The sequence below is a fragment of the Molothrus ater genome, chromosome 19 (assembly GCF_012460135.2).
Source record: "Molothrus ater isolate BHLD 08-10-18 breed brown headed cowbird chromosome 19, BPBGC_Mater_1.1, whole genome shotgun sequence".
Classification (NCBI taxonomy): Eukaryota; Metazoa; Chordata; class Aves; order Passeriformes; family Icteridae; genus Molothrus; species Molothrus ater.
The window spans coordinates 8074495-8088553 of NC_050496.2; the positions used below are offsets into that span (position 1 = coordinate 8074495).

The window sequence follows — 14059 nt, forward strand, 5'->3', positions numbered from 1 at the left end:
TGCTACAGTGAATTGTACCTTTTTTTATTTGGAAATCATCTGCAAGCAGCTTTCTCAAAAGTGCTATTTACAGCAAATTATTTACCTGGTACTTATACTTCAGGAATTGCTAATAATGTCTGAAAACTGATTTGGGGTATCTAATATTTCATTTTTTAATGTATTCTTACTGTCAGTTACTTTTTTTTAGATAGACACCTATCTATGTATTAATTTTCACTACAGTAATTCCTTAATTTTCCTGATTGCTTTTCAAGGAAAGGAAAACTTTTCTGAGAAGACACCTGGTTTTATATAATTGTTTGCTTGGAAATACAGATGCTGCTTTGTGTAGACAGATAGATGAAGGAAATTAAAAGGAACTGACTGTGCTTTGCAGCATGCACTGGAAAACCATATTTTGCAGGGAAACAACTTTCACTGCAAATTCAAAACTTGCCACTGCAATCCTATTGGATTTTCTTGTATCCTCGTGATCACTCCTTTATTTCCCACTTTACGTTCAGAAGTATTTCTGGAATGCAAGTGACATTCAATTCTTGCACTGTCATCTCCTGTGAGCACCACGTGCACGTTTGGAAATACTGTCTGAAAGTAGAAAGAGTTTTCTTTTCCATCTTGACAGCTGATTGACAGCACAGAACAGCAGTAGCTCAGTACTGCCAAGGTTTGTAGGGCTGGTTGTTTGTGCTGTGATTTTCTGTTTTGAATAGCTGAATCTAGGGTTGAAGAAGGAGATGAAAGTAAGTATTTCTCATGTTTCATATCTGTAACCCACTGGGAGGCTGTCCCTATCCAAACCTAAGATCTGAGCCATCAGATCTGTGGGAGATATGCAAAAGGCAGTAATTTAGAGAGTTTGTTATTTTTTGCTAACTAAATAGGAGCCCCCATTATGGAATGAAGATCATATTACATGGAGCTGTGGAATTTCACATAAAATTAGAGAAGATTCATTTCACTTTTAAGCCTGAACTCCTTATTTTTCATGAGGGCTCTATGAATGATTCTGGCTGAAAATACCAGTTGTATTCTCCATATTATTTTCAAAAGCCTACTGAACAAAATGCTGCTTATTAAAATGCCCTTCAATGGTTCATAGATAGGTTTGTGAGAAAAACTCTGACCAAAATTTCTGGTTTCAATGGTGTATAACTATTTCTTTAAACTCATATTAAAAGTATTTGTAATTCTTTTAATCGGGTTTTCCTACTACTTATATTTAGAGGCTAAATTCTGTATAAGTAAAGGGGATTTTATGCAATCTTTGTGGTGATGGACTGGTACTATTAAGCTTGAATCTGTGCTTCTTTGAGTGTTAAAAACCACAACTGCTTCACTTGTCTTTTTGTGTGTCTCACAAAGTCGTATTCTCCCAGCACAGCTTGTGTGCTGATATATCAGAGCATTCAATTTTTAGATTGCCTATTTTCAGGAGAGGCTGGTAGTTAGGCTGGGATTTCTCACCTTTCTAAAAAGTCATTCTTGAAGTATTGCACCTCTTTGAACATTTTTTTTTTTGAGTGTTTGGGTGTTCTTCAGAAAATCCAAAGAACTATATTATGAGAATATGATATCACAGTCTCACAGTTGTATTTAAACTGTGAGACTGTGACATAATAATGGGCTCAGTAACCAAACGTTCCTATGATATCAAAATACTCATGCTCTAGCTTTTGCTGAAGTGCAGGTTCATTTCTTAGAGTTAAGCTGGTTTTTAATATAGACTAATTTAAAGAAAAATGATGGAATCATCCACTGGCCATCAGATTTATTCTGTTGTAACTTCATGTAATCTAATCTGTGGGCTTTTCAAACACAAGTACCAATGTGGCATGTCAGTAATTTGAAAATTCAGTTCCATGGTAACTTCTTGAAGGGAGGCGGGTGTACAATAAAAGTTAAATGAGCCAAAATTGGACAAAATTCCAACATTTCTGTTAAGCCATATGAGGAAGGATAAATAGGCACTGGAACAATATAAATGTCCAATTCCAGCTCTCTCACAGGTCGACTGAGTAACCATTTAGATAAACTCTCCCTTCACTCTCCCTGCTTTCATTTTCCTGTCCGTCTATTTGCAATCCATGAAACTTTTGAATGTTTGTACTGAGAGCAGTAATTCCAGTACAAAACACTCATCTCACAGAAGTCAGTGAGAAAATGTGTCTCAGTCTTCTGGTAGAATATTGTAAAAGAAATTACTCTGTCATTGAAAGCTTCTTTGTTAAAAATTTTAAATGGATTTTTAATATTTTTTTCGTGGCTCCTCCTTATCTATGATTCAAAGTTGTTCATATCAGCTTGGCTTTTTCCCCCTTCTCTGTAGTTCAATATTTCTCTCAAGAAAAGTCACCTTATTTGCACTGAACATTAGGCAACAAAGCCATCTGCACCAGCAATTCTTAGAGCAAACCCAGTGATTCATGTTGAACTCTGCTTCTTCCCAAGTGCAGCTGGAATAACCAAATCAACCTTCTGGTTTTAATCCAATTTAGATAAAAGACAAAGCCAGACAACAAATTCACCCTGCATACTGATAGTGGCTAATTTTCAAATTCTTAATAATTATGGCCCCTAATTAAAACCAAACTACACGGTTTTATTACACAGTACAGGCAAGAGAACAGATAAGGTGCTTCCAAACTGCTGGAGCACAAGATTGTCTGTTACAGGATTGTATATATTAAATTGTTATTCACCTTATTGCAAATCCATGGCTTTATTGCTAGCTGAGTAGCAGCACTGGATATTGCACGGAATTTTTTTGCAGTTGTGCTTGTTTGGGAAAGTGGCTAGAGGCCCAGAATGAATTCTCCCAGAATGGTGTCTGCAAGGAGGCAAAATATATTCTCAGTTGCAATCGTTCAAAAGACCTTCATTGAGCTGCAAAACATGGCCTAAAGCATATTATTTACCAATTTTAAAAATGTCACAAAACAGGTATCAAAATTGGTGTGATAAATGTGGACATTTCTGTGTTTGTGCTTTGTGTGTGTGTGTGTGGGGCTGTTTTGGGAGGAAGGTTGAAGCTGTAACCAAGAAGAGCATCTGAAGTAAAACCCTGAGCATTTCTTTCTGTCCCAAGGCTCAGGTGTCACACTGATCAGGGCTGCTTGAAGGGTAATTCTCTTGCCAGAGAGAATATCTGTAAGATTTCACTTGGGCTCAATGTTGCCTATAGCTGAGACTGGCTGCATTACCATGTGAGAATTCAGTGCAGGTTTGTGGGGAGCTCATTACCAGTTTTCAATGACACACATTCACACAGACCATGCCCCTTAAAAAAACAATGCAGAGAAAAGGTACCCAGTGAGAGGTCTCACATTGTGTGAATTCAGTTAATTTTTCCTTATAGCACCTCATAATTTTCCAGAACAGAGATCATTAATCATCCCAAAGTGTGTAGAAGTTTGGGCAATAGCTGTAAGACCACCAAATGCTGACCCTGAAGGAAATTAATTACTGAAGGTGAAAAGCAAGTGTTTTCTTAAATAAGCCACCTAAGCTGCCTGGTTTTGCAAATATTTATTAACACAATTCAGATGAAATCAGATCAGCACTTCTGGCTGGAGAGAGTGTTGTTTCATTGGACCAGGAGTCCTCATTTCCAAATCCATATTCAATCTTTTAACACAGCAGCAAATTATATTCCCCATCTGTCTCCTGTGACAGCACTAATGAATGTAATAACTGGATGGTGATGTACAAACACTTTTGAAGTACCTCATTTATAAAATATAGGAAGTAGTTATTTATAATAAGCTGTTGGGGAGTTGGGGTTTTATAGTTTTTGAAGTTTTTAATATTTTCAATTTTCTGCATGTAACTGAAACATAAGTGAGCATGTGATAACCAAACATTTCTGATACCCGAAACTCTTAGGGCAGGGTGAGCCTGATATCTCAAAGGTTTTCCCAGCCAATGTCTCTGTTCTAGGACTAACAAGAGCTTTACCATGATTTGAAGAACAAAAGGTCCTGAGACTGAAGCAGCTCTGGCCTTGAGCTGTCCCACCCACGGTGAATCTGGGCACTTGCCAGAGCCCTGCTGTGTGCTTTAAGCACCTCCTGCCCTGAGGTTAACCAGCATTGTTCTTTCTGATTTGAGGGTGAGTGAGAAGGAGTAAAACACATCCCAGAGGGTCTATGAACAGGATGGAAGTTCATATAGACTTTTGCCAACACGTCAGGACTTGGCCTATGCCCCAACCCCTCCTTGAAGAATTGGCCTGATAGCTGTTTCCCAAGGACTTTGCTAAGTCAGAGTTTGAGTATGGGCGATAAAGCCCACAGTTTTATAGTCTGAATCAGACTCTCTTTGACCTGCTGGAAAACAGAGTAAGTCATGTTGCAATGAAACAGAATGAATTAACATTTCAGCCATGAAAAGTAGGGAGTTTATTTCAGATTTTCTCACCTTTGGAGTTGGTGGATGCATTAGTTCAATGTAATAAAGAGAGAGAAATGGGAAGAGGGGCTGTGCACTAAATTAATCCAAAAAGTGTGTGCTCATTAGGGAGCAATTATCACTTTGTATTCTATTTTGTTTGTGAGATGGAGATGGGACTTGTGGCAACATGGCAACACAGCAAGGCCAAGTACTGATGTTTATTGCTCAGTGAGAGGCTGGCATGACTAATTGAGAGGGAACAGATTCATCAGGTTTAGACCTTAAAAAAAGTGATGGCAAGATATTTTCATGAGCTGCTATTCTCACTACTACAGTTTTTAAAAGCTTCCACTACAGTAAAAAAAGAATTATTTTTGTTAAAGCATTATATAGATCTGCTATATTCCAAACAGACAAGATTTGATTGCACTTCTTACCTTTTAATTTCACTTTTATTGAAATGTTACACTTGAGGTAAAAACAATTCCATCTTTTGAATTTTGCCACTGATTTTGCTGTGCCCCACACCTCTTGTAAAGGATAAACAATTATATGTCCTTGTCTCCCTAAAGTATAAAAAGGTCTCAACAAAAACTGTTATGTCCAGGTGCATTGCCTCTGCAGTAAACCTTGAATCTTCATGATTTGAAGCTATTATAATTTCTCAGAAAAAAAGGAATGCTTAAATGTTCATTTGAACTTATTGTGAAAAAGAATGGCAGTTGCAAATCTAGAATTACTTCACAGCAATCTTTTCTATTCTGTTTGGGTTTTTTCATTGCTCCTGTGATGCATTCGTTTGGAATTCCTCAGAGTTAATTTCATTTAAACTCAAATGTAAATGAACAGCCACATCAGACCAAATGACTGCAGTTTGAATTCTGCTTGTGGAAAATTCTCACAGCCAGGCAGGGGGATGCTTCCCTTTTGCAAAGATAACCTACAGAGCTGTTCACAAAAGCTGACCCAGGGAGACAGATCTCCTTGTGGTTCTTCTTCTGATAATGCAGACAAATAGGCTCTTGGTTTGAATTGTTGTTATCTTGAACAATCTGTCTCTATCAGGATCTGGACAAATTATTCACCCCAGGTAAATGTTACCCTTTGAAAATAGCCCCTCTCTTCCTACTCTTTGTCCTCTGTAGCAAAGTTTTCCTGATATGGTACTTTACTCTGGGGTTTTTGTTGTTTGGTTTGCTGCTGTTTTTATGTATGTGTTTCTTTTTAAATGTCTGATTTTAATATGTTAAAGTCACTAAATGCCATAAATAGACTTCTGCTTTAATCAGGGCAAACAAGCTGCTCTTTAAGGAGTATCTGCTTAGTGAAATAAACAGTGCTTGGGGTTCACAGAACAGCAGGAAGTTGTTCTTCTGTCATCAAAGTTCTTTCTTTATTCAGAATGAAAAATAATGGCACTTGTGGAGTATTTTATAGCAAATGCTCTTATGCAAGTATTGAAGAAAAGTGAATCAATCTTCAGAAACAGGCCTCGTATTAATAAGTATACTGCTAATTACTACAATCATACAAAAGTTGCAATGACACCTATCTATATATTTGTATGTTCTTTTTGGTCTTTTTAAAGACTGTGTCACAAGCCTAAAGATGCCTTCAGTTTAAAAAAAGAAGCTGCTTCTCTGGGATGGTGTGTGTCTGCCTCTGTTCAGCTTTGTTCCATGCTCAACTTTCCTAAATTCTAAATTCTGTTTTTTCCTTTATTCTTTCCTAATCTAGAAATTGCCAGCTATGAAAAGCTTGTTAATTTCTGTTTGTAAAATCTTCTGGTGTAACTTGAATTAAATGTAGTGCAGCTGGGAGCAGTCATGGCTGAACAATACATGGCATAAATTATCTCTATGTGGAGTGTCTGACTAGATAACATAATCAACAGGAGGCTGACAAAACATCACAGCTGCCTGTTGTTGCTGACAACTTCATTATTTCCATGATGTTCAGATGGGTAATTTGTTTCTGAGGGCCAGCAATATCTTCAGACATGTCCAATGGTCTCATGTACTTTTATAGGCTTCCTGAAACTGCATGTTTTTGCACAGATTTAGGGGGTTTTCCTAATCTGGGGAACAATTGCAAGAACCACCAGCAAAGAGCTCTGCTCTGCATTGGTTTTGCAATAGAGCAGCACTCCCATATATCAGAATTGGTGCACACCTCCTGATAGGTAACAGCAGGTGCCCTTTGATTCCTTGGTTCAAACAGGGAGGGCTTTGAGGCACTGATGGACTTCTTATACTATTTTATTTCTGTTTACCTTAACTTACACTCTAAAAGATCCCAAATGACTCAGTAGTTTTGTAGCTCTGACAGCCCAGGCCTGATTCTATTCCACTGCAGCCAGGAATTATTATTCTCAGGAATTTTCCAAGTAAAAAGACAGGGGTAAACAAGCCACTGTGACTGTATGAAAAATATGCCATCTTTAAAGAATTCTGACCAAACAGTTCTGAGTTTCTGCTAGTTCATTTAAAACCATATTCTGAAGTACAAGCAGCAAGTCCACAGCTGCCACAAAGCAGAGAATTCCTCCCATCTGCATCTTTCCTCCGGGAATCTGCAAGCCCCAGGCACGGGTGCATCTGCCAAGTCCAGCCCTGCAGAGATCCTGGATGTCCCGGTTCCAGGTGGGGCTGACAGGACCCTGGGCTGGGAGCTGTGGCTACAGAGGAAACCTGGGGGAGCCAGGGCTGCCAAGCTCAGTTCCACTTGTCACTGACATCACATTGCCTCAAACATTTCAGAATACTTGGGAAAATTATTCCTAAGCTTAGTCCAAACACAATTATTTTTTCTTTACTCACAATTTCAGAATTTTTCAAGTTTGATCATGTCTGTGACTGATCAACTGGGAAATATTTGTCTTTTTCATAAGCATACTGAATACTTCTGTGTCTTTGTGGATAATAGGTTATTTGCTATGGATTTGGATCAAGAACACTGGCTAGAGTAACTACTGAAACAGTAAGACTCAATCAATGTCCTTGAAGAAACACAAGAAACCAGGGAACAGGACAGAGAATAAACAAATTGGCAAAGGGGTATGTGGGAAAGATGATAGGTAAACAAGGAGCCAGAGAGGCAGGAATTGCCAAAACCAGAGTTGGAATTTACTCCAGTGCGTTTTATGTATAATAAAAATGTGCAAGAAAGAATGAGTGTGGGAACAAAACATATACTTTTATGTGTTTGGGGGGTTTGTTCGGTTTTTATTTTATCTTTCCCACGGAATATTTTTGACTGTATGAAAAAAACTACCCCACTATCTTGTTTCAGGGAGAAGAGTTACTTTAACTACCTTTTAAGTAATGGATTTTTAAAATGAGTGCCTACAAGTGTCAGAGTTAGCCATGTTGTCATGTCATTTGGGAGGGGGTGGAGATCCCAGTCCCAGGTATCCAATCTGCCTGGCTCTGGCTCCATTCCTGAGACAGTGGACGGAGATCTGATATTTGAGCAATATTTGTTCATTTTGTGGGACTGTGAACAGTCTAAAATGCAGCTTTGTCTCGTAATGATGGCAACAGCTTTGCCATCGTTGCAAGTAAAGCCAGGCTCCATGGCAGTTTCTCCACTCCAAACTTCCCACCCAGATTCTAGGGGGAAAAACCAAATGTTTTTCAGAACCACGGGCACGCGATGTAAAGCAGGGACACGCTGGGGTTCGGGATGGGGGGATGCCCTGCTGGGCATCGCGTCCCGGGACAGGCGAGCCCTGCGTGGCCGCCGCTCCGGGGACCTGCCCGGGCTTGGGAGAGCCGGGTGGACGCTGCCACCTATCGATGGATGGAGGCGCGAAACCCCAGCCCAAACACGGAGCTCTCATCCCAGAAACCTCCCAAGGTCTGGGAGGAACAAGCAGAATTTGCTACGTGGAGTTAATGGCCAACGCAACGCTAAAAACACCTGTGGTGTGTAAAGCTGAGAACAGCACAGGGTGAAGGTTTGGGGGACACTTGGCACTGAATCAGCCAACTTGGGCAGCCTCCTTAAACAAAACGTACCACTAAATGTACATCTTCACAAAAACATGCAGCTTTAGCAGCAGTAAGAGCAAGAGCAGCTTGTGGGATCAGCTCTCCTTGTGTGCTGCAGGCAGGGAACTTCTGACTCGCCAGTCATGGAAGGAAAACCTGTCACAGGAGGTTAAGTCAGCAGTGTAAGTGCAGCCAGCAAAATGCTCTGTGCAGCTATGGAGAGTGGAATGCAAGGGCAAGAAGAACTGCATGGCTTCTTGATGGAAGCATCAAAGGCTGAGGATGGGCAGGTTTCTGCAGGAGACCAGACTGAAGGATCTTCTTCCACATGTTTCATCATAAACCCAGGGTCTATTGCTTCTGTAGGTCTTTTAGTCTTCTTCATTTCTAGAAATAGATGTAGGTGCCTCTCACAGTTATTTGCAAACATTCAATAATAATTTTTAATAATTTAGTTTTTATCGTTTACTAAATGTATGATTACTTCTTTTACCTTACTGAGCATTGTTTTGTGTCTTCTGGATTTTGAACAGGCTAATGATGAATTTATATTCATAGGTCAAGAAAATCATAAGTAAATTTTCTTAAGACAAAAAAGCTAATTGTATTTCACAAGAACTAGGCTTGGGCAAGAAAACATCTTGACTTTTACTACTCTACTAAATACTGTTTGGGTAGAAAAAGGACTAAGCATTTAAAAAATCAAATGGCAATGTAAAAGGGCTGCTTTCCACCAAGCTGAAGGGAGAAAGCAGAATATAAAAGTATTGAACCGCAATGAGAAGGTGCTAGAAATGTTTAAGAATACACTGATTTCTGGACATTCACTTTATGTTTTTCCCCTGAAAACAGCTGGAAATTGAGAATTCCTTTACAAGTGAGTTCCATAGGTGAGGTCTATACAGGCAAAAAAAAACTTAACTGGGGACTTTGACTTAGAAGAATCATCCCTATTTAGCACAGCACTGAAAATGGAGTTCCTAGGCTTACATTTATTTTTAACTGATTTAGGCATTTCAGATTTTCAGCATGTTTTTTTCCAGATAGTATCTCAGTGTTAGAGAGGTATTTGGTGGTTTTTGAAAGAATTCCAATTCCCTCCTGTTGGCAAGAAGCAGTGACCTCAGTCAGCTCTCTGACTAATGATCCTTGGAAGGAGCAGAACAAAAGAGGGAATCCTGTAAATGGAGGGCCTGTGATTTTCAAGGTACCAGAGAAGGAATGCTGTGCATAGAATATTGTAATAGCATTTTACAATTCTCTGCTGCAGCAAAGCAAGTAACTACTTGTATTTGATATTCTCATTATGCCCCATAACTATATGCATTTGATATTCTCATTATATGCATTTGATATTCTCATATGCCCACATGTCTGTGTGCATGTTTACACATACATGTACATGCAGGCACGTGTGTTGATAGAAAACCCCCAAAGAATGGTTTGATCCATATCCAGATTGGTTGAAAAATACAGATTAGCTTCCAGTTCCATGGCATACAAATGTCAGGCCCAGGACTACATTTGAGCTTCAGCTACTGGGGCAAAAGGATGCCCTTGGGTATGAAGCACAGCACCCTTAGCTGAGGTTTGAAGTGTGGGAGAATCAGGCTGATCAACAGATTTTGGGAGATTTCCAACATTTTCCAAAAATCATGTCTGAATTAAACCAGGGAAGAAAACTCAGCAGGTTGTAAGAGTAGCTCTGGTATCTCCTTAAAAATAATCCAAAATACTTTTTCTGTAGATATTAATGGTCACTGGCTAGGACAAGGAATTGCTTTGTTTTGGTTCTTTTCTATTATCTGATGTTGCCCTGGAGTTTTCTGATTGCATGAATTTAACCCAGTGGACTGTCTAGAAGGATAACAATTTCCTAGGTTGTTGTTTATCTTTGATTGTCACCTTCATTGTTTTTAGAATTCTGTATATGGGTATTTGAAATATTCCACATTTGACTTTGTAATATTTTTTGTGGGTTTCTGTGGGTTCCAGCATTTGCAATTTTTTTGCCCTATAGTAAAAAATGAGATTTTGAAATGTCACTATTTTCCTATTTTGGAAGCTCCTAATGCAGACATTACAGGATCTGCTTTAGCATCCATAGAGTGTGCTTTTGTTATCCATTTAATAATCTTTTCGAGGCGTAACCTGTTCAGGCTGGGAGCTTTCCAATGGTGTTGCAGATGTCCCACAGCTATGGCTATGCCTGCTGCTTTTGTTGCTATGATTGCAGACAGCTGGAGTGGTAGCTTGCTTGGAGAAAGAAGAAACAATACATCACATGCAACAAGCACTACTGCACTGTGATTTTCACCCCTTCCTCTCGCTGTTTTAGCATAAAAACAGCTGCTTGAGGATGGCTGCATTAATGTCTTTTTGCTCATACTTCATGCCAAATTAATTGCAATCACAGTTTTGTTTACTCTGGCAGTAATTATTTTTTCTACTTGCACGCTGTGCTGCTGATCAATTTTAAAGGCTACAACAAGCTAAAAGCACACAGAAGTCATGGCATCTCTCACATGGAGGCTTCACATATTAGTCACTCCTACAGCTGCACAGGCAACTGGGACAGAGTTAAGGCACCAAACATTCTACCTGTGATACAACACTACTTGCTTTAAATACTGTTCTGCTCTGAGGTTTTAGCAGCAATCTTGGACTTCAGTAATCACTAGTAACAGGCTTTTTCATATCTGATCATTCATGCAGTGTAAGGAAGAGATTTACTCATTCTGCCCAGAGGCTGAGCCAGCAGAGACAGCAGAGCTAATGTGATTCATTGAAAGAAGAGTGGGGACAATTAACAGCAACTTGCTCACCTTTTGCCTTGGATAGCCTAAGCTGGTAAGTCAAATTTAACTCTTTAATGCACATATTCCTAATTAATAGTTTCAAGTATGATTGATTCGTAAACATACAGTGCTGAGGGGTTTCTCAGCTGTTGTTTTCCTAAAATCCTAAGAGAATGCTTTTACAGCTATGCTGTGCCCTACCAATGCACCTGTCTTTAGAGTGTAGCATGTATGTGCCACAAACAACAGAGGGTGATCTATAATTTAGGTATTTCTATTTCTTTCTCTGCAACATGTTTTTGAGGGGCATGATTATTAGGTCAGTATTTGACAATTAAAAAGGAAAAAAAAACCCCACAAATCTTTCGTAAAGGTAACTATTTTATATTCATTTGTATTTGAATTTGACTTTTAAAGGACCCTGGTGATGGGGAATAAAATGGTTTAGGGCTTAGGTGCAAGTAGAAATCTGATCACAAAGATGAAGCTGCAGGATGAAGTATGTGTGCAGAATGAAGTATGAAATATGACCAGAGAGACCTTGATCCCTGGTTTGGTTCCTAGCTGTAGCACAGTGACAGTTACACTGGTTTGATGGGTATTTCCAGGGCAGTAACTGTTTCCCCAAAGATCTGCTGCAAGACTTTTGTGTTCTTTAATTCTTGGAAATGAAAACTGCTTTTAATTATATCTGGTTATAAGGGGAGCTGCTGTTGTTATTTTTTCTAGTCCTGCCTTTCACAGTAAAACCTGGTGCTGTGCTGCCTGTTGCACTGCTCACCTTGCTGTAGGGGTGCAAATTAGATCACACAGGGCTACTCCAAACCATATGGAGAGGTCCTTATGTCATCCTGACCTATGTCAGATTTGTGCAGAGGCTTCCAGACGTGACAATCTCAAATGGGGCTGTTCTGCACATCTTCTCTTTCTAAATGATTAGTCTTCCAGGTGCTGCAAAAATTAGTTCTGACAATGACACATCCTCAGGCTAAGTGCATTTCAGCTGGGGTATTTGTTGTTTCAATCAAGACAATGCGCATTTCAGGTCTTCACCTGATTGTTGAGGCAAGGATATGGTAGTAAAAGAAATAAAATTAATGACTTTTTAAAGGAGCCTAAAAATACTCTCATGAAATAGTTGGTTTCTGTAAAAAAATAACAGCATCCAAAAAACCCTGTGCTTTCCATCACAGAACCATGTGGATTGAGCTGTCTCTTTTCCTTATTTCTTATTACGCTTTTCACCCAGGATTCTGCCCAATCTCATTCCTATTGCTCTACTGTTAGTCATTTCCAGCCTAATAAGATACCACTTCCAGAAAGCTTTACAGAATATTCAACTTGCCTTTTTTTTTTCATTTCATACTTGGTATGTGACTAGGAAGGATGCTAAGTAATATAATCTGCAGTAGCATTTTGCACTTTACTGTTTCAGTACACTGGTGAAAAAATGCAGCTTGTTCACATCACAGTATTCCAGCTATTGCTTTATTGTTCCACAGTTATCCTCTGCACTTCTTTGGGATATTGATGGTGAGTATACAGGGAACACATCTATGTTTCAAGTCATTTGTGAATCACCAATTCTGTGTGGATAGCAAAGATGCCATCTGTTTTATTGTTAACTGCTATTTCGAGGGTGTTTACTTAGCTTCGCTATAGATTCACCCGCTCTTGACTTCACAGAAACATTGATGAGATTAGAAAAGATTCTGTTCTCTTCTTCCATCAGTGTCAGACTATGGATCTGCTCTGGCTTTTTACTGGCAAAGCTTCCACGTGTGGCAAGGGCACGCTGTGGTTACTGTCCTCAGAAGTTGTTGTTTAGGTGGTTACTAACACACTGCTGTTTTCTTCTGAATGGATAAATCCTGGTTCATTGACCAGATCAAGGTGGGAAGGACTCCAGCTACCCCAAGGAATGGGAATATCTGGAGTCAAATTATGTTTAGTCACAGTCCATAAGAACAGTAACCCATGCCATGGGAAACAGGCTTGGTAGTTAACTGCTCTGAACCTTGCCAGGGTTGGTGACACAGATTAGCACCTCAGTGATGCCTAAATTTGCTTTGGTTCAAAGCTTACACCAGCATTCTAGAATGCTGTAACAGAGACTCCAGTTTCTTTTTACAGTGTAGACATTGAAACAGAGAAAACAGCCCTGCCAGCTGTCTGGGTTTTGAATGTGTATTGGGACAGGTGTCACTAGAGCACCTCTCCCAAAGACTCTGATTTCCTGGAAAACTGTCCAAGAACTGACAGGTGCTTCTCCTTTACTTACTCAGGTTAGTATTTTCTCATAAAAGAAAATGCAGCTGTCAAGCTGTTCTCTGTAGAAATTTGAGATTCTGGAAACAACTTCTCACTTCTCAAGAAAAACTTGATGACTTTCAAGAGATTCTGTGAAAATATCTGGGCAACTGAGTTGAAGAAGATGGAGACAAATGCACTTCCTGCATTAGTGAAGGCTGGAGTAGAGATAGGGCTTTCTTTGGAGACAAGCTGGCTTGTCTCCAAATCCATTTTTTTTGTAATTATTTAAATCCTTGAGAGTATTAAAGTCAGCAAGCAGGTAGTTTGGTCTAGTGAGACAGGGAGGACTTCATATTCTAGTTTTGTTTAACTAATACCACAATAGGTAGGAGAAGTCCTACTAAATAGATGTTCCTAATCTATTTAATGTATATTAATAGGTATATATAATGCTTCCTAAATATCTACACAACCCCTCAGTAAATTCCCATATTGGCTTCATGAACCTTGTAACCTCTCTTGTGCCACTCAGATGTGCTGAGCCTGTTGCTTTTCAAATAAAAACCCATAATCCCAAAGTAGACAGTGCAGCAGGCTGACCTGCCTTTGAATTAAGAATTGGTT

General features: G+C 39.3%; 1 protein-coding gene across 1 annotated transcript in view; it reads left to right on the forward strand.

Annotated features, from left to right (window-relative positions):
* The window catches only part of ANKFN1 (ankyrin repeat and fibronectin type III domain containing 1), a 111394-nt gene that overhangs the window by 29215 nt on the left and 68120 nt on the right, over window positions 1–14059 (forward strand). The window contains exon 2 of the mRNA XM_036394723.2: window positions 11100–11234. The gene's annotated coding sequence lies outside the window, so the exon portion shown is untranslated. The remainder of the gene's footprint in view (window positions 1–11099; window positions 11235–14059) is intronic.